Here is a 22,658-nt window from a genome sequence, read left to right on the forward strand (position 1 = left end):
CAGTCATGTGGCTACTGAGAACCTGAAATGTGCTTAGTGCAAATGAGTAAGTGAATTTTAATTGTATCTAATTTTAATTGAAATTTAAGATAGCTACTTGTAGTCTGTGGCTCTACTAAAAAAAAAAAAATTAGCCGGGAGTGGTGGTGCATGCCTGTAATCCCAGCTACGAGAGGCTGAGGCAGAAGAATCACTTGAACCTGGGAGGTGGAAGTTGCAGTGAGCTGAGATCGCACCACTGCACTCCAGCCTGGGCGACACAGTAAGTGAGAATCAGTCTCAAAAGGAAAAAAAAAGGAGAGGGCACAGAGGAATTCCTCCAAGGAATGGCAAACATACAAGGAAACATGCCTAGCTATACCTGAAGTTTTGTTTTGTTTTGTTTTGTTTTTTTTGAGACGGAGTCTCGCTCAGTCACCCAAGCTGGAGTGCAGTGACCGGATCTCAGCTCACTGCAAGCTCCGCCTCCCGGGTTTACGCCATTCTCCTGCCTCCCGAGTAGCTGGGACTACAGGCACCCGCCACCTTGCCCGGCTAGTTTTTTTTGTGTGTATTTTTTTAGTAGAGACGGGGTTTCACCGTGTTAACCAGGATGGTCTCGATCTCCTGACCTCGTGATCCGCCCGTCTCGGCCTCCCAAAGTGTTAGGATTACAGGCTTGAGCCACCGCGCCCGGCCTATACCTGAATTTTTATAAAGAAAAAAATAATGCAAACAGGTAGGGGTGGGAAGGGCAGAGCGCATCCTCTGGTACTCCAATTAGGGTGACATCAGATCTTACCACCAATTATCCTCCCACCAGGAATAAAGAATTCAACCAAGCTGTCCTGCAAATGTGAGGACAGGCCTGCAAGTAGTTTGGAAATACAAGTACAGAACTTGCTGTTCAAGGAACTCTTCATAGGATACTTCGTTCAATAAATACTTTGGATGAGCCAGGGGAAAAATGAAATGTAAAGAAATAAAAAAGAGAAAGAATTACACAAATTTTAGAGTTCAGCAATCAGAAGGCCAAAAAGGAAAACAAAAGAAACCACTGCCAGAACATGAAGTTCCATAAGTGAAATATAGAGAGCTAGGAACACACATCAAATTCTTCCGGGGTGGTTGTTCTCGTTTGCATATTCATGCACATTTTGCATTTTCATTCACATGCTATCCACATTCATTTAAAGCAGTGATTCTCAATCCAAAGTAATTTTGCCCTGCAGGGGCCATCTGGCAATGTCTGGGGATGTCTTCGGCCATCACAACTGGGGGAGAGCTATTAACATCTAGTACGTAGAAGCCAGGGGTGCTGCTGAACATCCTACAATGCACAGGACAGATCCCACACCAAGATTTCAGGAGGGCTGAGATTGTGAAATCTTCGTTTAAAGACACTTCCCTTCTCCCGAGGATGGCATCCCAGATGTGCCATGTTGATTCTAAGGACAAGATCAGGTCCTCCAAGGGATACACTTGGCAGTTAGAGGAGCAGGAACATGCATATAGCGAAGCCCACACAGAAGCACATCTGTGGGACTTACTCCAGCTTGGTCATTATAAAAAGAATTTTCTGGCCAGGTGTGGTGGCTCGCGCCTGTAATTCCAGCACTTTGGGAGGTCAAGGTGGGCGGATCGCCTGAGGTCGGAAGTTCAAAACAAGCCTGGCCAGCATGGTGAAACCCTGCCTCTACTAAAAATATAAAAATTGGCCGGGCATGGTGGCGGGTGCCTGTAAGCCCAGCTACTCAGCAAAATGAGGCAGGAGTATCGCTTGAACCTGGGAGGCAGAGGTTGCAGTGAGCCGAGATTGTGCCATTACACTCCAGCCTAGAAAACACAGCGAGACTCCGTTTAAAAAAAAAAAAAAAATCTTGAAACTTCTTGTCATAAAAAAACCAAAAACATACAAATACAAGCAGCTTATTGACAAAGGAAAGATAGTATTAACATCAGACTTCTTATCATTAACAGTAAAAACTGGAGGAAAAAGTGATGTTTACAGCATCCAGAGAGAAATGAATGAAAAGCCTAAAATGCCACATCCGGACCACCTCAGGGGTCCCACCACTCTGCCACAGCCCCCACCACATACAGGTCCTAACTCATCCATCACAACTCTGCTGTTTAACAAGGATATGAAACTCTACTGCAGGGATCACTACGACACTACAAAGTTTGATAGTCCTTAATACATAAAATCTGTGCAGGCCAGGCGTGGTGGCTCATGACTGTAATCCCAGCACTTTGGGAGGCCGAGGTAGGCAGATCACGAGGTCAGGAGATTGAGACCATCCTGTCTAACATGGTGAAACCCCGTCTCTACTAAAAACACAAAAAATTAGCCGGGTATGGTGGCGGGCGCCTGTAGTCCCAGCTACTGGGGAGGCTGACGCAGAAGAATGGTGTGAACCCGGGAAGCGGAGCTTGCAGTGAGCCAAGATTGTGCCACTGCACTCCAGCCTGGGTGACAGGGCGAGACTCTGTCTCAAAAATATATATATATTTATACATAAATAAATATATATAAACATATATAGACATATTTATATATAAATATATATAAACATATATAGACATATTTATATATAAATATATGTATTTTTATATATAAATATATACATATATAAAATCTGTGCAAGTGGATAATTTTTCAGATATGTTGCTATGCATTGATTCATGAGTTTTTCATGTCTGCTGGCAACCACAGAGCCTCTTTTGTGGTTTATCCCCTTACGTCTTTTGCCTATTTTCTATAACGTTTACAGGTCTTTATTTTAAGGATATTAATCCTTTAAATCTCTGTTGTATTTGATGCAAACATTTTATCCCCACTTTTTGTTTCTGAATTTGGGGGATGACCTTTTGAGCTGCCAGAGTTGTCATCATGTTTGTGTAGCCAAATCCATCAGCCTTTTACACTGTGATTTAGCCACTGCCACCCATCATCTTCCCAAAATCTGCAAAAAACCCAGAGTGAAAATAAACACACCTACAAATAAAATCTGCCTGAAGGAGCCACAGTGGACCTCTACCTTGAGACCACCAGAAGTTTATTTTTTCAGAAGATAAAAGAGGATAGTGAAATACTGATAGATTTTTACCCGGCCACATGCCATATAGTCATATTTCAAGGGACCAATAAGCTCTTTGTCCCACATCTAGCAAGTCAGCAGAGCTTTCAAATCACCCTTATCTATATCAACTTTAGGGAAAATGATGGGACTTTTTTTCTTAAAGAGATGGGGTCTCATTACGTTGCCCAGGTTGGTCTCAAAATCCTGGCCTCAAGTGATCATCCTGCCTCAGCCTCCCACATAGCTGGGACTACAGGTGCAAGCCACCATGCCTGGCTAAGGAAACTGATGTGATTATTTAAAGCAGAATAAATTTACTCTCCTAGGTTAAGTTCATCTTGGTGTTCCAGACATGAACATCCATTGCAGCAGCAAACCCCTCACCACCATCCCCAGCACTAGGGACAAACAGAGACAGTTCCATCCCAGGAAGAATACCTTCCAGCAAGTAACTCTGTGCTCCATTTACTCCACCACGCATTTAATTGAACCTCACAAGCTACAGTGGGGGAACCACCAATGCTCTTCACCCACCCCTTCCAGAGTAGTGCCTGGAGTATCCTGAAGCCTTAGACCTGAAAGAGCACAGGAGAGATGAGGCTCAGAAAGCGCAGAGCAGTGATGTTCTGAGAAAGGCGTCAGGGAAGAGGACTGCAGGGTTCAGGAAGAGGGGAGCACCTTTCATCAGGAGCAGTACAAGGAGGAAGAAGGAAGAAGGGGTGAATGCTGAACAAAGAAATGTGTCCTTGGACACTGCCATAAAAAGCCCAAAAGGACAGAGTATTCCACACCCCAGTGCACAAGGATGATGCAGACACTCTCAAGGTCAGAAAGTATGCGACAACCCGAGATCAGAGGGTTTATTCACACAGGATGAGCATGGTGTGCATAAATGCCAAGGTCCAGCGGCAAAATGCAACAGATAAAAGGGGAGAGGTGAGGGAAGAGTGGAGTTTAACGTCTGTATTAAAACAAGAAGCAAAATCTCCCCAGGAATCTGACACGGGGGAAACTGTGCCAACCCATGGTCCCTCACTGCCCCTTTTCCTACCCCTTGCAAAAGACAGAAAGAGAATGAGCAAATCCACTCACTGTCTTGGCCTTAATACACGACAGTGGGGAAGGAGGAGTGGAGCGATGGAAGATCATGATGGCGACAATGGCAGTAATAATTGCAGTTTTCCAGTTGCTAAGTGTCCGTGTGTGCCAGGCACGTCTCTGACCTCTTATTAAATAAATGACAGTTATTTCTGGCCAGTAAGCATAATATTACTTGGTTTCCGCACAAACTCTACAAAAGTAGAAATTGAGCTTCAGAGAAGTAAAATAACTTGCCAAAGGATACACTACTATAAGCAGTAGAACAGGATTCAAACTTGAATCAGTAATTTGAACCTGCCATTACACTGTTTATACAAGCAAGACATAAAACTGTCCTTTAAATGCTCAGCTTACAGCTGTTCTCCCTGGACAAACACAGCCCAGGCCAGCTGGCCTATACACACTGCCTCTGTGGGACTTGCTGGTGATTTTACCCTCCTTGTGATTTCTGAGGGGGCATTGGGGCGCAGGAATCACCTTCAAGCTCCTTTTCCAGGGTTGATACCCACCCTCCTCGGACTAGGAACTCTCTAACACATGCACTTCTATTCACGTGCACATCTGCTCCCTAGCACACATCACCATGGTCTCTCATCAACATCACAACAGCCACTTAACTTGTGTTCTCATTGCTGTTGTGAACAGCAGCAAAGAAGAACATGTGACTGAGATCACCCGGCCCCTAAGACGAAAGACATTTATAGAAAGGTTTGCCCATGCCTGACAACAATAGGATAAAGGAATCCTGCTCACCATGGCAAAAATAACATTAAATACTTAAGAATAAATTTAATAGGCCGGGCGCGGTGGCTCAAGCCTGTAATCCCAGCACTTTGGGAGGCCGAGACGGGCGGATCACGAGGTCAGGAGATCGAGACCATCCTGGCTAACACGGTGAAACCCCGTCTCTACTAAAAAATACAAAAAAACTAGCCGGGCGCGGTGGCGGGCGCCTGTAGTCCCAACTACTCGGGAGGCTGAGGCAGGAGAATGGCGTGAACCCGGGAGGCGGAGATTGCAGTGAGCTGAGATCCGGCCACTGCACTCCAGCCTGGGCGGCAGAGCAAGACTCCGTCTCAAAAAAAAAAAAAAAAAAAAAGAATAAATTTAATTAAAAAAAATTTTTTTTGAGATAGGATCTCACTCTGTTGCCCAAGCTGGAGTGCAGTGGCGCAATCACAGTTCACTGCAGCTGTGATTTCCCAGGCTCAGGTGATCCTCTCACCTCAGCCTCCTGAGTAGCTAGGACTACAGGCATGTGCCACCACACCTGGCTAGTTTTTGTAGAGATGAGGTTTCACAATGTTGCCTAGGGTGGTGTTGAGCATCTGAGCTCAAGCAATCTCCTACCTCAGCCTCCCAAAGTGGAGGGATTACAGGCATGAGCCACTGCACCTGGCCCTCATCCCATCTTTTTTTTTTTTTTTTTAAGACGGAGTTTCGCTCTTGTTCCCCAGTCTCAAGTGCAATGGCGTGATCTCGGCTCACTGCAACCTCTGCCTCCCGGGTTCAAGCAATTCTCCTGCCTCAGCCTCTCAAGTAGCTAGGATTACAGGCATGCGCTACCATGCCTGGCTAATTTTGTATTTTTAGTAGATGTTGGCCAGTCAGGCTGGTCTCGAACTTCTGACCTCAGGTGATCCGCCCGCCTTGGCCTCTCAAAGTGCTGGGATTACAGGTGTGAGCCACCACACTCGGCCCCTCATTCCATCTTGACGGTTCTAAACACTTGTCCAAATGGTAAGCAGCATGATGCTTCAACAGAAAATTATCATGCTCTTTGATGGCTTCCTAATTTAGAGTGACACCCAAATTCCTTCACAAGAGGTGACTATGGGGCCTATCCAGGTCCCCTTTCTCAGTCCCTCATGGACCCTACTGTGATTACTCACAGACCTCTCCTATCTCTCAGGACCCTGCTCATGCCATCCCTCCAAAATAAGCCCCCTTCATCTCACCCCTTCTCACTGGGGTGACTCCCATCAATCCCTCCTCCGATCACCACCTCATCATGGTGTCGGAGGACCATGTGGAGGGCCAAGTGTGATGGCTCACATCTGTAATCTCAACACTTTGGGAGACCCAGGCAGAAGGACTGCTTGAGGCCAGGACTTTGAGACCAACCTGGGCAAGAGAGCAAGACTCCATCTGTACAAAAAAAAATTAAGGTAAAATTTAAAAAGATGATTGTAACAAAGCAAGATCATGTCTGTCTGTCTGCCTAGCCAGACAGCTGTGGGAAACAGAAAGGAACAGTATCACAGCCTCACCATCTTACCTCCACCCCTGGTGCTGAACTTGGCGTCTATATTAAAGGTTCTCCAAAGTTTGTGGATTGATAAATGATTTTTTTAAGGCATGTGCTATAATGTCACAGTGGTTTTGTTTAATAATCTTACTACATCAAACCTATCTGTGACACAACAGACGTCAGAACAAATCGGGGGTGTCAACGTCACCACCATCGACGGACACCGACCAAGACAGATGAGGGAAGTATTAGAAAAGTCCAAATTATAACTATATCAAAAGATACGAAAAATCTCAAAGAATCTACAATTAAATAGAGAGTTACAAAACCCATGAGCAAGCCTCTTTCAATGTGATTGAATCAAACATTTCCCAAAGGCCAGCGACAAGCATCTATATCAGAAGCTGGCTAGCCACCACCTGGCCTGTTTCTGTTAAGGTCCCTGCTAAAAATGGTTTTTACATGTTTAAAGGATTGTGAACAACAGCAAAGAAGAACATGTGACTGAGATCACCTGGCCCCTAAGACCAAAGACAGTTATAGAAAGGTTTGCCCATGCCAGACAACAACAGGATAAAAGAATCCTCCTCACCATGGCAAAAATAACGTTAAATACTTAAGAATAAGTTTAATAAAAATATGTGTGACCTTTATGAAGAAAATGATAAAATTACCGAGGGACATAAAAAGGATTTGAATAACCAAAGAAACAGAGGATACTCTTCGATAGGAAAGGTACTGTAAGAATATTCATTTTCCAATTAACATAATCTATACAGATTTAATAAAAATCCATTAATACCCCCCCCCCAACGAGTCAGAGGAGCTTGCTAAAAATTCCTCTAGAAGAATAAGCAAGGGCCAGGCATGGTGGCTCATGCCTCTAATCCCAACAGTTTTGGGAGGTGGAGGCAGGTGGATAATCTGAGCTCTGGAGTTTGAGACCAGCCTGGGTAACCTGGCAAAATCCTGTCTCTACCAAAAATACAAAAAAATTAGCCAGGTATGGTGGCGTGCACCTGTGGTCTCCACTACTTGGAGGCTGAGGTGGATCACTTGAGCCTGGGAGGCAGAGTTTGCAGTGAGCCTCTGCACTACAGCCTGGGCGGCAGAGTGAGACCCCATCTCAAAATAACAACAATAATAATAAGCAAGGATGGCCACCAGTATTTGAAAAACAGGACGAGTGTGGTCAGTGAGATAAGAGCCCTAATGTAAAGCTGTAATAAACAGAAGTTCAACAAGTATGAAAACAAAGTAACTATCAGTCATCAAAACAAAAAAAAACAAAACTGATGAACATATGATACGGCAGCACTTCAAATCATAAAACAAACTACGGATTTTTCAATATACATGCCAAGACAATTGGTTACTAACAAATAGTAAAATCCAGAAAAAGTAAGACCTAAGGTCTACATTTTAACCTTGTTAAGAAAGCACAGAAATATTTATTGACATGGGAAGATGTTCACCCTGTTATATATGTGCTATTTTTTAACTTGCCTTTTTACACAACACAGGGTGAACATCTTTCCATGAAGTGAAACAAGCCAGTCACAGAAGGACAAATACTGCATGATTCCACTTACGTGAGGCGTCTAAAATAGTCAAATGCAGAAGCAGAGTAGGATGGTGGATGCCAGGGACTTGGGGGAGGGGTCAATGGAGAACCGACATTCAACAGGTTAAAAGTTTTAGGTTGCTGGGCACGGTGGCTCACGCCTGTAATCCCAGCACTTTGGGAGGCCAAGGCAGGAAGATCACCTGAGGTCGACGGTTCAAGACCAGCTTGACCAACATGGTGAAAACCCTTCTCTACCAAAAATACAAAAACTAGTTCAGTATGGTGGTGCACACCTGTAAGCCCAACTACTTAGGAGGCTGAGGCACAAGAATCACTTGAACCCAGGAGGTGGAGGCTGCAGTAAGCCAAGATCGCACCACTACACTCCAGCCTGGGCGACAGAGCAAGACTCTGTCTCAAAAAAAATACCAAAAAGTTTCAGTTACACAACATGAGCAAATTGTAGAGATCTGCTGGACCACACCGTGCCTATAATTAACAATACTTTGGTCAGGCACGGTGCCTCACGCACGCCTATAATCTTAGTACTTTGGGAGGCTAAGAGTGGGAGGATTGCTGGAGGCCAAGAGTTCAAGATCAGCCTGGGTAACATAGTAAGATTCCATCTCTTAAAAAATGAAATTATTTAAATTAGCCAGAAAACAAAAAAAATATCATATTGTGCACTTAAAAAGTTGTTGGCTGGGCGTGGAAGCTCATGCCTGTAATCCTAGCACTTTGGGAAGCCGAGGTGGGCAGATCACCTGAGGTCAGGAGTTCGAGACCAGCCTGGCCAACATGGTAAAACTCCATCTCTACTAAAAATATAAAAAATAGCCAGGCATGGTGGAGTATGCCTGTAATCCCAGCTACTCAGGAGGCTGAGGGAGGAGACACACTTGAACCCAGGAGGCAGAGGTTGCAGTGAGCCAAGATCGCACCACTGCACTCCAGTCTGGGTGACAGGGCGAGACTCTGTCTCCAAAAAAAAAAAAAAAAAGGTTGTTAATAAGGTAGATCTCGTGTTAAATGTTCTTATCACAATAAAAATAAAAAAAATAAAAAGAATGGTAGAAGATACTAGTTTTAAGTGAAAAAAGTCCTTTTGTAAGTGAAAAGAATTAAAGGCAATATATATAATGAAACAGACGCTATGTACAGCATTAACCCACTGTGCATGTGTAAAGTATGTGGCCATGTATACACACACCAAAATGTTAACCAAAATGTTGAGTGATAGAAACACAAATGACATATTTTCCTCTTTTTAGTCCTCTATATTTTCTTTTTTTTTTTTTTTTTTTGAGACGGAGTCTCGCTTTGTTGCCCAGGCTGGAGTGCAGTGGCCGGATCTCAGCTCACTGCAAGCTCCGCCTCCCGGGTTTACGCCATTCTCCTGCCTCAGCCTCCCGTGTAGCTGGGACTACAGGCGCCCACCACCTCGCCCGGCTAGTTTTTTGTATTTTTAGTAGAGACGGGGTTTCACCATATTAGCCAGGATGGTCTCGATCTCCTGACCTCGTGATCCGCCCATCTCAGCCTCCCAAAGTGCTGGGATTACAGGCTTGAGCCACTGCGCCCGGCCCGTCCTCTATATTTTCTAAACTAACTTGACAACAAAAGATGGGCCCAAATTTCTCCCCTAAGAGCCTCATGGTGTCCACATTAGCACCAGTTCCTCCTTACTCCTCAGAATCAAGTCCAGGGGAAAGGCTGGTTCCCCTTACGGCATCTACCTCCTTTACAATGTAATGCAAGCAAATCAATTCAGTCCTTTCTGTTGTGAGCTCAGGATCCAGCAGTGTGGAATAATGTCCTCATGTTTAAAGTTCTAAAATAACTGGGTTTCAGAAGAGAGTGGAGAAAAGCCAAGGTTCTACAAATTATACTTGGCATCTAGATTTTTTGAAAGCTCCCTGTAGCCAAAGTTAAAAATCACTACCTTAGAGGAAGGAGATCACTACAGTCTTTAAAAAAAAAAAAAAAAAAAAAGGCACCTGGAAATAAATGTACACCTGACAGAGAAAAAAAATCACCAATCTGGAAAATTCTGTTACGAGAAAGTAGAAAAGTAAAATAAAATATTTAGATGTGTAATAAATCTTTCAATTCCCTAAGGACTGAATCACTAACTCTCCAGCCACCAACAATCATGCACAAATGCAGAATAACAGCAGCTTTTAATCAGTACTTGTTTCATCAGCTATTCAGCCTGTAACGATTTCTTTTGAGCTTCATTTTATCTGACCATTTCTCCCTGTCGAGGAAACAGAGTCACCCCTCTCACTGTGACTTAGCAGGGCCACCTGAAGGAGAAATGTGATGGCACTGTCCAGAAGTTTTCAGGGCTGAGCTATTCCTGGAGTTAAATACCAAAACCTTCTGTGTTTCTCGAAAGAACCACCAAACCCTAAGAAAAACCTGTCCTTTCATCATCAGTATCTAGCAGAGTCAGCAGGTAACATACAAAGCCTCCAATGGCTGAATGAGTTCATCACTAAGAGTCTTCCCAAAGAGCAGAAACCCCCTATGTAAAATTCATCTTTAAGGTTGAGCACAGTGACTCATGCCTATAAACCCAACACTTTGGGAGGCCTAGCTGGGAGGACTGCTTGAGGCCAAGAGTTCGGGACCAGCCTGAGCAACACAGTGAGACTCTGACTCTACAAAAAATAAAAAATAAAATTCATCTTTATATTCCCAGCTCTTAGCACAGAATAGGCAGATGCTCTTTACAAGGAAGTACGGCGGGGTGGGGGGGTGGGGGCGGCGCGGGGAGAAGACAGATGCTCCATAAATGCTAATGAAATTTACATTTACTCCACGTAAACGGCACTGAATAAATACTACATCAGAAATATAAATCCATGGCAAATCCATCATTTGCTCTAGACATAAAAACCTACAGTTCCCCAAAAGGATATGAGAGAGAGGAATAGCCAGAATAAGAATCACTGGCTCGTGTGCTTAAGACTCACTTGGGAAGCTTATTTAAAATGCAGACATCTGGGCCAGGCACAGCGAATCACACCTGCAATCCTAGCACTTTGGGAGGCTGAGGCAGGCGGATCACTTAAGCCCAGGAGTTCAAGACCAGCCTGGGCAACCTGACAAACCCCATTTCTATCAAAAAAATAGAAAAATTAGCCAGACATGGTGGTATCTGCCTGTAGTCCCAGCTATTTAGAAGACTGAGGTGGGAGGATGGCTTGAGTCCAGGATGTAGAGGTTGCAGTGAGCTGAGACTGCATGACTGCACTCCAGCCCAGGCAACAGAGCAAGATTCTGTATCCAAAAAAAAAAACACGACAGATTTATTTGACACAAATGCACATAAGACAAAAATCCTCGACACTGTTTTATTTATAACAGTCCCAAACTGGAAACATCCAAAGAGCCATCAAGAGGTGGACGGGTAAGCAAACCATGGTGGGTCCATCAAAAGGCATACTAGTCAGCAACAAACCGGAGAGCGTCTGCTGACGTGCCTGACAGCACAGGGGAGTCGCACAGATGTTTCGTTAAAGCAGCCAGACACAAGACATGCAGTCTGATTCTCAAAAGACAAAACCATTCTACAGGAAGCAGAGAGTGGTTACCTAGGGCAGGAACGGAGGAAGGGGCTCCCCAGGGAAAGGATGGAACCTTTGGAGTGATAGAAATCTGCTGTTTTGACTGATTCTGGTGGCTCCATTTGGATGTATATCCACTTACTCTATGTAAACATTATCGCAATAAAATTGACTTTAGAAGACTAATCAAAAACCCCTGTAATCCCGCCAATTTTAAAAATGTCCCCTTCTCAAATTCTAATCCTGTAGACCTACCTTGGGGGCTTGTGAACCTGTATTTTTGTTTGTTGGGATGGAGTCTCGCTCCATCGCCCAGGCTGGAGTGCAGTGGCGCAATGTCAGCTCACTGCAACCTCCACCTCCCGGGTTCCAACAATTCTCTGCCTCAGCCTCCCAAGCAGCTGGGATTACATACATGCACCACCACACCCAGCTAATTTTTGTATTTTTAGTACAGACAGGGTTTCACCATCTTGGCCAGACTGGTCTTTAATTCCTGACCTCGTGATCCACCCGCCTCGGCCTCCCAAAGTGCTGGGATTACAGGCGTGAGCCACCGCGCCCGGCCAGGAACCTATATTTTTAACAAATGCACAAATATTCTCATGCTAGAGGTCCTCAGATCACCCACACCTTGGGATAGGCAATTTCGGCTGGGAGAGAGCTATTGTCACCACTTCTTTAAACCGATCCAGACAGGGGAAGAATATGACTAAGAAGGAGTGCCCTCTGGGATAAGGACACTCAAAACCTCAACCTGCCAAGTGCTACTTTGGTTCTCACCAAGACGCAAGAGCTTTCAGGGTCGGCTAGGTTCAATGATGAAGCACATTTCAAAAGCCAATCCATGGCTCTCAGCTTAAATCCCATAAGGGGATTATAGTCAAACTGTGGCTGCCCCATTAAGTTCTGTTAAATGCTAACATTTGACCTAAATGCTTTTAATTCAAGTCAAAAAAGATTGTTGGAACATATACCCTCAACTTGTAGGTGTGGTGAGGGCTGGTTTTGAATGAAACGCTCTGAATTCTCAAAAAAAAAACAAACAAACAAAAAAACAAAAAAAACTTCAACTTGTATATGATCAACTTCCTTTGAATGAAATGACTTAACTGGTTACCTAATACACAGAGTCCAACTTCAGGGAGTTTGCAATTCTGATGCTGATCCTAGCTATAATTATTCCATTTAAAGCTCTAAGCAGCAACGAAGGAACTTGTAAACAGTGGTAATTATTTGATCTTGTGATGACAACTATGCTCACAGCGTGTGACTGAATTAAAAAAAAAAAAATCATCCTGCAGTCTTCTCCAAAACACTGCAGGAACTCTTGATCTCTCTTTATTTTTTTTTTGAGACAGAGTCTGGCTCTGGCACTCAGGTTGGAGTGCAGTCAAGCAATCACAGCTCACTGAAACCTGCCACACCTCAGCCTCCTGAGTAGCTGTGACCACAGGCATGCACCACCATGCCCAGCTAATGTTTGTATTTTTTGTAGAGACAGGGTTTACTTGTTGCCCAGGCTAGTCTCGAACTCCTGAGCTCAAGCAATCCACCCGCCTCAGCCTCCCAAAGTGCTGGAATCACAGGCATGAGCCACCATGCCAAGCCAGTGCTCATTTTTCAAACTGCAAGTCAGTACCTACTAGTGGGTCATGAAATTAAATTAGTGCATCTTGACCAGAATTCTTAAAACAATGGCATTTGACAGAACAAAAAACTTCAGAGCAAATCTCAAAAGACAGGGGTAACCGAGAGTGTCAAGGCAAAATGCTTCATGCTGTGGGTCAGGGGAAAAGAGTCTGGAAGTCACTGATGTAAAAGCTCTGCACACTGACATGAAAGGCATGTTCCAAGTGCCCAACTTACATCAGATTATTTACTGACCTTAAACTAACATGCCCATAGAAATATTGTGCCAAAGTGAGAAAGCGGTGCAAGATGATGGCACTGACGACAACATATCATCATATTCCCCCACCACAGTGATGGAGAGAATACCCAGAATCGCAGCCGGAGGGTGGCCTTATAATTAATTACGATCATCTACCAGAGCCCTAAACCAAACTACCTCCAATGACTGCAATGGAAGGAATCTCCTTTGCACCCTAATGTGCCATCTCAGCCTTCTGTCACTGTCTCGGTTTGTGGACTTAATTCTTTTAAGAGTTGGAAATGTTTTAAAGGAAGTCAGATAAAACCTGGATTTCTGAGAGGGAACCTAGGTACCACTGCCAAGTTCCACCTCAGAAACCAGTTTCCATCTGTAGCAAGCACCAGGAGTAATGATCCCTTAGAGGCCACTCCCAGCGTCCCAAGAGGGGCCCTGACAGCAGCAACCCTGCTCCGACGGTAGGAAAAAAAAGGGTCCCTGGGCAAACACTGTACTAGTTAGGAATAATCTAAAAATGGGTTCTCAGGTCCTCACCAGTGGGCCAGAGAGGATGCAATGCCACTGGATAAACGTGGGAAATTTTCCTGAAACATCCGTGGGGTGAGTTAGGTGGGGAGGTCACTCCTAACTGACAGCAAATAGTTCATGGTGCATAAAGTAAAATGCACAACTGAAAGAATGAAACAAGATGTTAAAGAATGGGCTCTGCCTGCAGAAGATCCCTTCAGTCTGGCCCAAAGACTTGGTCGCAGAAGCACTGGTATAGACAAGCTCTAGTCCCAAATGCAATGCTAAATCCTAAAAAAGCTCCTGAATCCAACCTGAGACACATCATTTTGCTGACATGGAATTATGCATGAGCCATGAGAGATGATGGTCATGGTATCTAGGTGACACCATGGTATCTAGGTGACACTCACTTGACTGCCTGTTCAGAAGAGCGATGGAGTCTGAGAAAGTAAAATGTCAGAGTGGTGGATGCTTTGTTTATTTGAGGGTTTATGATACAAAGTCATCCGCAATCCTTCTTTTTCTAACCTAATGCGATAGCAAACAGATGCTACAGGGCCTGCTGTGCCTGGTAACTTGCAGCAGCAGTTTTCTTTCCAAAACTTTATTGAAATACAATTATAACAAGACCATCTTAAGCCTCGTCATCCTGGCCATTTCTCCTGGGTGCCAGGTGCTGCCCACACTGACCTCCAGAGTTCCCAGGTCTGGGCTCAAGATGCCTCCTCCTCCAAGGAGCACTCCTGGGTCAGCTGTCCTGTGTTTCCATGGTTCCCAGCTTCCTGTACACTCCCCACCAGAATGAGATGGCAGCAGGGACACAGTGTCCAATGCATAAAAGGCATTCAAATACTTGGAGAATCCCTGACTCGTTCAGGGAAATCTTGTGGCTGGGACACGAAAGGGGAAAGGGAGGGGCAGTATAGCAAAAAGTGCAGCCTGCATGACAAAATTAAAATATGAATGTACATTTTAGCAAACTAAAGCAGAACAAAGATGAGTTTTATTGCATTTATTTCCACTACGTGATTTAACACATCACTTTTTGCACACATGGTGCTTTTTATTTAAACACTATTTAAAATGTATTAATCATCAATCATCACAGGAGCCACTGAAAAGCTAATTTTATATGGAATTTTTACAACAAGATAAAAACATATGCATAATGAACTATCAAGTCCCAGACACAAACATGGTTTCACTTAGCCCTTACAAAAATTCTGGAAGGGGTTGTTATTCTCTCCATTTCACAGATGAGAAACTGGGGCACAGAGAGGCTGATTTACCTCTGCACAAAAGCTCAGGGCCAATGTTGTGGGTCCAACAACCATTCTGAGAAGACAAACATTGCTTGTGTTACCTTCCACGCTAAGAGAACAAGGCTCTGAAGAAAACGCCCAAAGACCAGAATAGGCCTGAGAAGGTAATATCTAAAGGTCATTCTGAAGGAAGCCAAGCAAAACTTGTGAGTTACTTTCAGGGAATAGAAAAAATGCTTTCTTCTCTTCCAGGTCTCTAGATGCCTTTTGTCATGTTAATGTTCCGTTTTTTATATTTAAATTATGTCTGACAGCACTAAGAAACCCTTTGGAGATTTTCTAGTAATGCAGCTGTGCAAAATTGGGGACTTCTCATCCACCTACACAGGCACAGTTAGTACACACACACACACACACACACAGAAACAGACATACATGCAGAAAATCAAAAAATCAGAAACATCACCAGAGATACACTCAGATACTCACACGGAAACAGATACACGCAGACCCGAATGCACGCAGACACAAACAGGTATTAATCAATCTGTGTATCCTCACAACTCATTCCCCAAAGCAGAACCGCCAAATGGCCTTACCGTCAAAGTGAAACTCCACCCTTCCACAGAAATGGCCTCTAATCAGTGCCTCACCCACCACTTCTGTGCTGGTGTCTGGACAACCCTGCGACTGTCCAGGTACTCAGCATGAGATGCTCTCAGGTGCTGAAGGAATTTCAGCTTTTATAACCCACACAGGCTGGCCAAAATTGTATAACCGCACCACCTCATCAGAAATGCTATTTGTGTTACACAACAGCCACCACCCGGTTACAAACGTTACTGCATGCCTCTGTTACGGTCTCCTTAACATCAATCTGTACAGCCAGTTTCTCCATGGCAGGCTGGAGAGTCTATTGTAGAAACCAAGCAGCTGCTGAGAATATATGTCTCAAACCTGCACTAACAAGGAAAATTAAAACCTATCTTTATAAACGCTGCAGTTCAGATGAGTAAGTCCACCCAGGCTGCTTCCAGCTCAGTGAAAAGGGGGGTTAATTTTACTCCCTGGTAAGTTTCCATTTCCCCAATCAGGGTCCAAAGACAATTGTTTTCAGAGCTCAAAAAAATTCAGATCTCAAGGTAGGAGCTCATCATTAAAGGAAAAGCCAACAAATAACTGTCACATTGGAGAGCTGACTGCTGGGGTCCAGTTCAACATGGCATTCGGCATGCAGGTCCCCACTGATTCCTACCAAACAGTGGACGTACCCATGCAGACAAAAGTGGCGAAGGCACACTGACAGTCTAACATCAGGACTAGGAAAGAAATCACACCTGTGGCCAGACTTTGCCCTTCCCAGTCCTGACTCCAGGCCAAGGCCTGCCAGGAACCTGGGCAGTGGGCACCCTCTGCCCTGTGGAATATGCAAATACCTGCCTCCAACTCCCTAACACCAGACTGCCCTTCCCAAATCCAGAAAGGGAACTCGAGGCTCAGATGACAAACAGCCAGGCAGAAGGGGCATCGACCGTCAGCAAGGGACATCTTAGAAATGGGAGTGCCTGAGATAAAGACAGAAAAAGAACCAGGACAATTCCTGGAGAAAAGCAGCTGTAAGTATTCCTCATTCACGGAAACTTTGAGGAGCTCAGCGTGGGGTAAGAGGATAACACCACCTAACCAGAAGTGATGCCTTAGTAGAAACTGGGGAGAAGGTTGGGAGCAAGGCGCTTCAACTGCTTAGGGCAGGAGACCCACCACCACAAATGCCCAGAACAAGGTCGGCACATGACACATCCAGCCCATCAGCTCAACACGTCTAGAGGAGCCGAGAACTGTATTCAGGACATGCTGTGAAGACTAACATCAGAGAAGATTTGTTGCAGGAGCCAAAAGAAAACTAAAACAAAAACACACACAAAAAAACCCACAGTTGGATTAAAGGAGGAAAAACATTTTTTAAGTTAGTATTTTTTTAAAAAAGGAAACAAGATCGACAACTATATGGAGAAAATGAATCAAGAACAAGAAGCTGAGGTAGGGAAGAACTGTAGGGAAATGAAGAGTCAGCATTAACTCAAAAGCAAGCGAGAGAAATGGTGTCACAAAACACTGAAACGGGAGGTGGGTGACAGACCTGAGAAACTCTGAGAGACAAGGAAAAGTACAGAAAGGCTAAGGCTATTCCGAGACAGAGCTGGGCAGGAAAAAGCAAAGAGCAAGGCCAAACTGTGACTCATCAGTGTCTTTCAAGCAGACTTAGAAACAAAAGGGGTAATGAAGCCAGTTGTGCTGTACGATTCCATTTACACAAAATGTCCAGAGTAAGCAAATCCACAGAGACAGAAAGTTCATCAATGGTTGCCTGGGGCTAGGGTGGGAATGGGAGTGACTATTCATGGGTTTTAGGATTTTTTGCAGGATGAAAAAAAGTGCTAAAATTGTATTGTGGTGATGGCTGTACAGCTTTGTGAATAACTGTATACTAAAAACCACTGAATTGTATATTTTAAGATGATGACTATCATGGTGTGTAATACACCTCAATAAAACTTTAAAAAAAAAAAAACAAATGAGGTTGGGTATGGTGGCTCACACCTGTAATCCCAGCACTTTGGGAGGCTGAGGCAGGCGTGATCACCTAAGGTCAGGAGTTTGAGACCAACCTGGCCAACACAGTGAAACCCCATCTCTACTAAAAATACAAAAATTAGCTGGGTGTGATGGCACGTGCCTGTAATCCCAGCTACTTGAGAGGCTGAGGGCAGGAAAATCACTTGAACCTGGGAGGCAGAGGTTGCAGTGAGCAAAGATTGCGCCACCGCACTCCAGCCTGGGTGACAGAGCAGAACTCTGATTCAAAAAAAAAAAAAGAACAAATGGAGCAGACTTAAAGAACCTAATATAAAAAATACAGACTAAAAAATTACTCTGAGATTAAGAAAAATCTGAGCAAAGGGACTACAAGGGCATTCTAGGTTCATGCAATAATCATATACTTGGACACATCCTAGCAAAATAATTTAACCACAGGATGAAAGAATCGTAGACACATCCAGGGAGAAGGAGAAAATGTTTGGTTTGCTTAAATGTTAGCTTGAATTAAGCTTAGCTCCTGGGTTGTCCATAGCAGTATTAAATGTCAGAAGACAGTAACACAAACACAAACTGAGGGAAAGGTCTTACCAAGGAATTTTACACCCAGATAAGGTGCCCTTCATGTGTGAAAGCCAAACAAGACAGTTTTAGATGTGCATGAGCTCAAAGGAAAAGGAGGGAAAGAAAGCCTGAAGCTGTATCCAACCAGGTTGGAATATAGAAGTGAAATTCACAGAGGCCACTAACTAGTATACAAGGCTGCTAAGCACGGACGCTAAAACCATCAAGGTAGGGACAAAGCTAAATAATGAGTGTAAATCTGGTTATAAAACTTAATGCATAAGCCAAATTGCTCTCTAAATATATGCTATATAAGAAGTGTAATTAAATAGGCCGGGTGCAGTGGCTCAAGCCTGTAATCCCAGCACTTTGGGAGGCCAAGGCGGGCGGATCACAAGGTCAGGAGATCGAGACCAGCCTGATTAACATGGCAAAACCCAATCTCTACTAAAAATACAAAAATTAGCTGGGAGTGGTGGCATGTACCTGTAATCCCAGCTACTCAGGAGGCTGAGGCAGGACAATCACTTGAACCTGGGAGGCAAAGTTTGCAGTGAGCCGAGATTGCACCCCTGCACTCTAACCTGGGTGACAGAACGAGACTCAAAAAAAAAAAAAGTCAGGTGTGGAGGCTCATGCCTGTAATCCCAGCACTTTGGGAGGCCAAGGCGGGCGAATCACAAGGTCAAGAGATCAAGACCACCCTAGCCAACATGGTGAAACCCCATCTCTACTAAAAATACAAAAATTAGCTGGGAGTGGTGGTACACGCCTGGAATCTCAGCAACTCGGGAGGCTGAGGCAGGAGAATCACTTGAACCCAGGAAGTGGAGGTTGCAGTGAGCCGAGATAGTGCCACTGCACTCCAGCCTGGCAACAGAGACTCCATCTCAAAAATAATAACAATAAAATTAAATTAAATAAAAAAAGAAATGTAATTTAAATAAAGCAGACAGAAAAGATTACATTAATAAAGACTGAAAACAGACAGTAAGAAGATGCTAAAGCCCTTCTCCCAAAGAGAAAGAACCATAGATAGGCCTTAACTATGACAATTAGAGAAATGAGGTTTTTTTTGTTTTTCACTTAAAACCAGTATTAGAATTTGAAACAGAACACAGACTAAAACACAGCTAGACCTATAAATGAGTTAAACCCATTTAATTAAAAATACTCAGATTCCATCAAAAAATAAATGCCAGCCGGATGCAGTGGCTCATGCCTGTAATCCTAGTACTTTGGGAGGCTGAGGTGGGCAGATCACTTGGGGTCAGGAGTTCAAGACTAGCCCGGCCAACATGAAGAAACCCCATCTCTACTAAAAATACAAAAATTAGCTGGGTGTGGTGGCGCACACCTGTAGTCTTAGCTACTTGGGAGGCTGAGACAGGAGACTCGCTTAAACCCAAGGGGTGGAGGTTGCAGTGAGCTGAGATTATGCCACTGCACTCCAGCCTGGGCAACAGACAGAGACTCTGTCTCAAAAAAATAATAAATAAAAATAAAATAAATGCCAAGTTAGACCTTAAAGTGAAAAAAAGTAACACTAATGCTGCCTTATTATTTTTTAAATGTCAGACACAGTGGAATTCATGCCAAAAAGTATTAAGCAGGAAAAAGGAGGTCATTTTACACTGCTAAAGGATAAAATTCACAAGAAGAATGTGATGTCAGTCTTTACATTCTGAACATTCTTTCACTGAAATAAAGCCCATAATGGCTAGAAATAGAGAAGAAATGACCAACACTTCATAAACATATCTCTCTCCAAGAAGATAGGGGTAGGAAGGATATACAAGCATAGGCCCCATGTCCATATTAATTTTATTTTGTATTGATTACAGAATCTGACCAATAAAATGAATAAGGCTAATATAATAGATATCAAACTGTGCACCCCACAGGAAATAGCTTCCTTTTCAATGGCTAAAGAGCATTTACGAAAAGTGACCATCTATCATGCCACAAGCAAAATTTCAAACCCCACAAAAAAAGGAACATTTCAGCTGGGCGCAATGGCTCATGCCTGTAATCCCAGCACTTTAGGAGGCCAAGGCAGGTGGATCACCTGAGGTCAGGAGTTTGAGACTAGCCTGGCTAACACGGTGAAACCCCATCTCTACTAAAAATACAAACAATTAGTCAGGCGTGGTGGCGGGCGCCTGTAATCCCAGATACTCGGGAAGCTGAGGCAGGAGACTTACTTGAACCTGGGAGGCGGAGGTTGTAGTGAGTTGAGATGATGCCACTGTACTCCTGCCTAGGCGACAGAGTTAGACTCGGTCTCCAAAAAAAAAAAAAAAAAGGAACGTTCCTATTCCTATTTCTCATTGCCTGATCACAATGCCAGAAAGAAATAAAAATAATCAAGAAAGTTTTTAACAACTTCCACTTTAAATCTTTTTCCTAAATAACCATTGAGTCAAAGGAGACATTGAAAACTATAAAAATATCTCTACATTAAAGAAGAAAAAATAAGTAACAAAATGTACTAAGAAGGAAAAAAGAAATTAAAGAGAAGAGAGGGAAATTAGCTAGAAAATAAGCAACAAAACTGATAAATTTGATAAACACATCCAAAAGTGTTCTTAAGCCTCCAGAGGCCGAAGAGAGCAAAGACCTTCCCCTTAAACAGGCACCAGGCCTAGGTGGTTTTGCAGGCAAATATTTCCACGGCATCAATATCCACAATATCAAGGCATAGTCACACTGCATGCTACTCGGAGAGCTGCAAAGCACTGGAAAAAGATGAGAAGCTTATCAAAATCCAGTATAACCCTGATCCAAAAGTTGACAAAGCACAAGGAAAAGAGAAAAGTTAGTATTTTTATAACTCACATCAACAGATAGGAAGAAGAACTATAAGGTCAAAAGAAACCAAAAAGGCAGGCCAGGTGCAGTGGCTCACACCTATAATCCCAGCACTTTGGGAGGCTGAGGTGGGTGGATCACCTGAGGTCAGGAGTTTGACACCAGCCTGGCCAACATGGTGAAACCCCGTCTCTACTAAAAATACAAAAAAAAGTTAGCTGGGCCTGGTGGCGCACGCCTGTAATCCCAACTACTCAGGAGGCTGAGGTAGGAGAATTGCTTGAACCTAGAAGGTGGAGGTTGCAGTTGAGCCAAGATTGCGCCACTGCACTCCAGCCTGGGTGACAGAGCGATCCTCCGTCTTAAAAAAGAAAAAAACAGAAATAAACCAAAAAGGCATAAAACTCAATGTCAATTTTTGAATAAAACTCTTAGCACATTAGACATAGAAGAAAAAAGTCCTCGAAAAGAACCCCAATCTCATACCAAAGGCAATGAGATACATAACTCAAACAACACCCTGAAGGGTGCCCTTTAAAGACAAAAATAGGAGTCTGGTGGGTGGCATTATAGAAGACTGTTCTAGAAGTTCTAACCAGGACGATAAGAAAAAGATTTTGGGCTGGGCACGGTGGCTCACGCCTGTAATCCCAGCACTTTGGGAGGCTGAGAAGGGCGGATCACAAGGTCAGGAGTTCGAGACCAGCCTGGCCAATATGGTGAAACCCTGTCTCCACCAAAAATACAAAAGTTAGCTGGGTGTGGTGGTGCGTGCCTGTAGTCCCAGCTACTCGGAAGGCTGAGGCAGAAGAATGCACTCCAACCTGGGCGACAGAGGGATATTCTGTCTCAAAAAAAAAAAAAGAAAAAAGAAAAAGATTTTGTTTGGGCACAGTGGCTCGGGTCTGTAATCTCACTGTTTTGGGAGGCCAGAAGGATCACTTCAGGCCAGTTCAAGACCAGCCAGGGCAACATAACAAGACCTAGTCTCTATTAAAAAAAAATTTTTTTTTCTAATTAGCTGGACATGGTGGTGCACGCCTGTGGTCCCAGCTACTAAGGCGGCTGAGGTAGGAGGACTGGCTTGACTGCAGGAGTTTGAGGCTGCAGTGAACAATGACTGCATCTCTGCAATCCAGCCTGGGCAACAGACTAAGACCCTATTTCTAAAATGAAGAAAAAAATTTTTGAACATTCAAATAATGGAGAAGGGAAAGCAAAAGAATTATTTATAGGTAATGTGTCTGTCTACCCAGAAAATGAGTAAACACACACACACACACACACACACCCCCTAGAATAAGATACTTCAGAAAGATAGTAAGTTATAAAATGAATATACAAAAAATTCCCATACATGAGCACCAACTCCTGATTCCCCTCTCTTTAAAGTACTGTATAGGTTGTGTGCGATGGCTCATGCCTGTAATCCTTGGGAGGCCAAGGTAGGAGTAACACTTGAGTTC

General features: G+C 43.8%; 1 protein-coding gene across 6 annotated transcripts in view; it reads right to left on the reverse strand.

Annotated features, from left to right (window-relative positions):
- The window catches only part of LOC105481564 (solute carrier family 23 member 2), a 147,158-nt gene that overhangs the window by 78,189 nt on the left and 46,311 nt on the right, over positions 1 to 22,658 (reverse strand). Inside the window, exon 1 of one of the 6 annotated variants that reach the window (XM_071079631.1) lies at positions 15,819 to 15,972. The exons of the other annotated variants lie outside the window; for them this stretch is intronic. The gene's annotated coding sequence lies outside the window, so the exon portion shown is untranslated. Of the gene's footprint in view, positions 1 to 15,818; positions 15,973 to 22,658 lie in introns of those variants that run through there. 6 annotated transcript variants of the gene reach the window in all.

Source organism: Macaca nemestrina, chromosome 15 (genome assembly GCF_043159975.1).
Source record: "Macaca nemestrina isolate mMacNem1 chromosome 15, mMacNem.hap1, whole genome shotgun sequence".
NCBI classification, from domain to species: domain Eukaryota; kingdom Metazoa; phylum Chordata; class Mammalia; order Primates; family Cercopithecidae; genus Macaca; species Macaca nemestrina.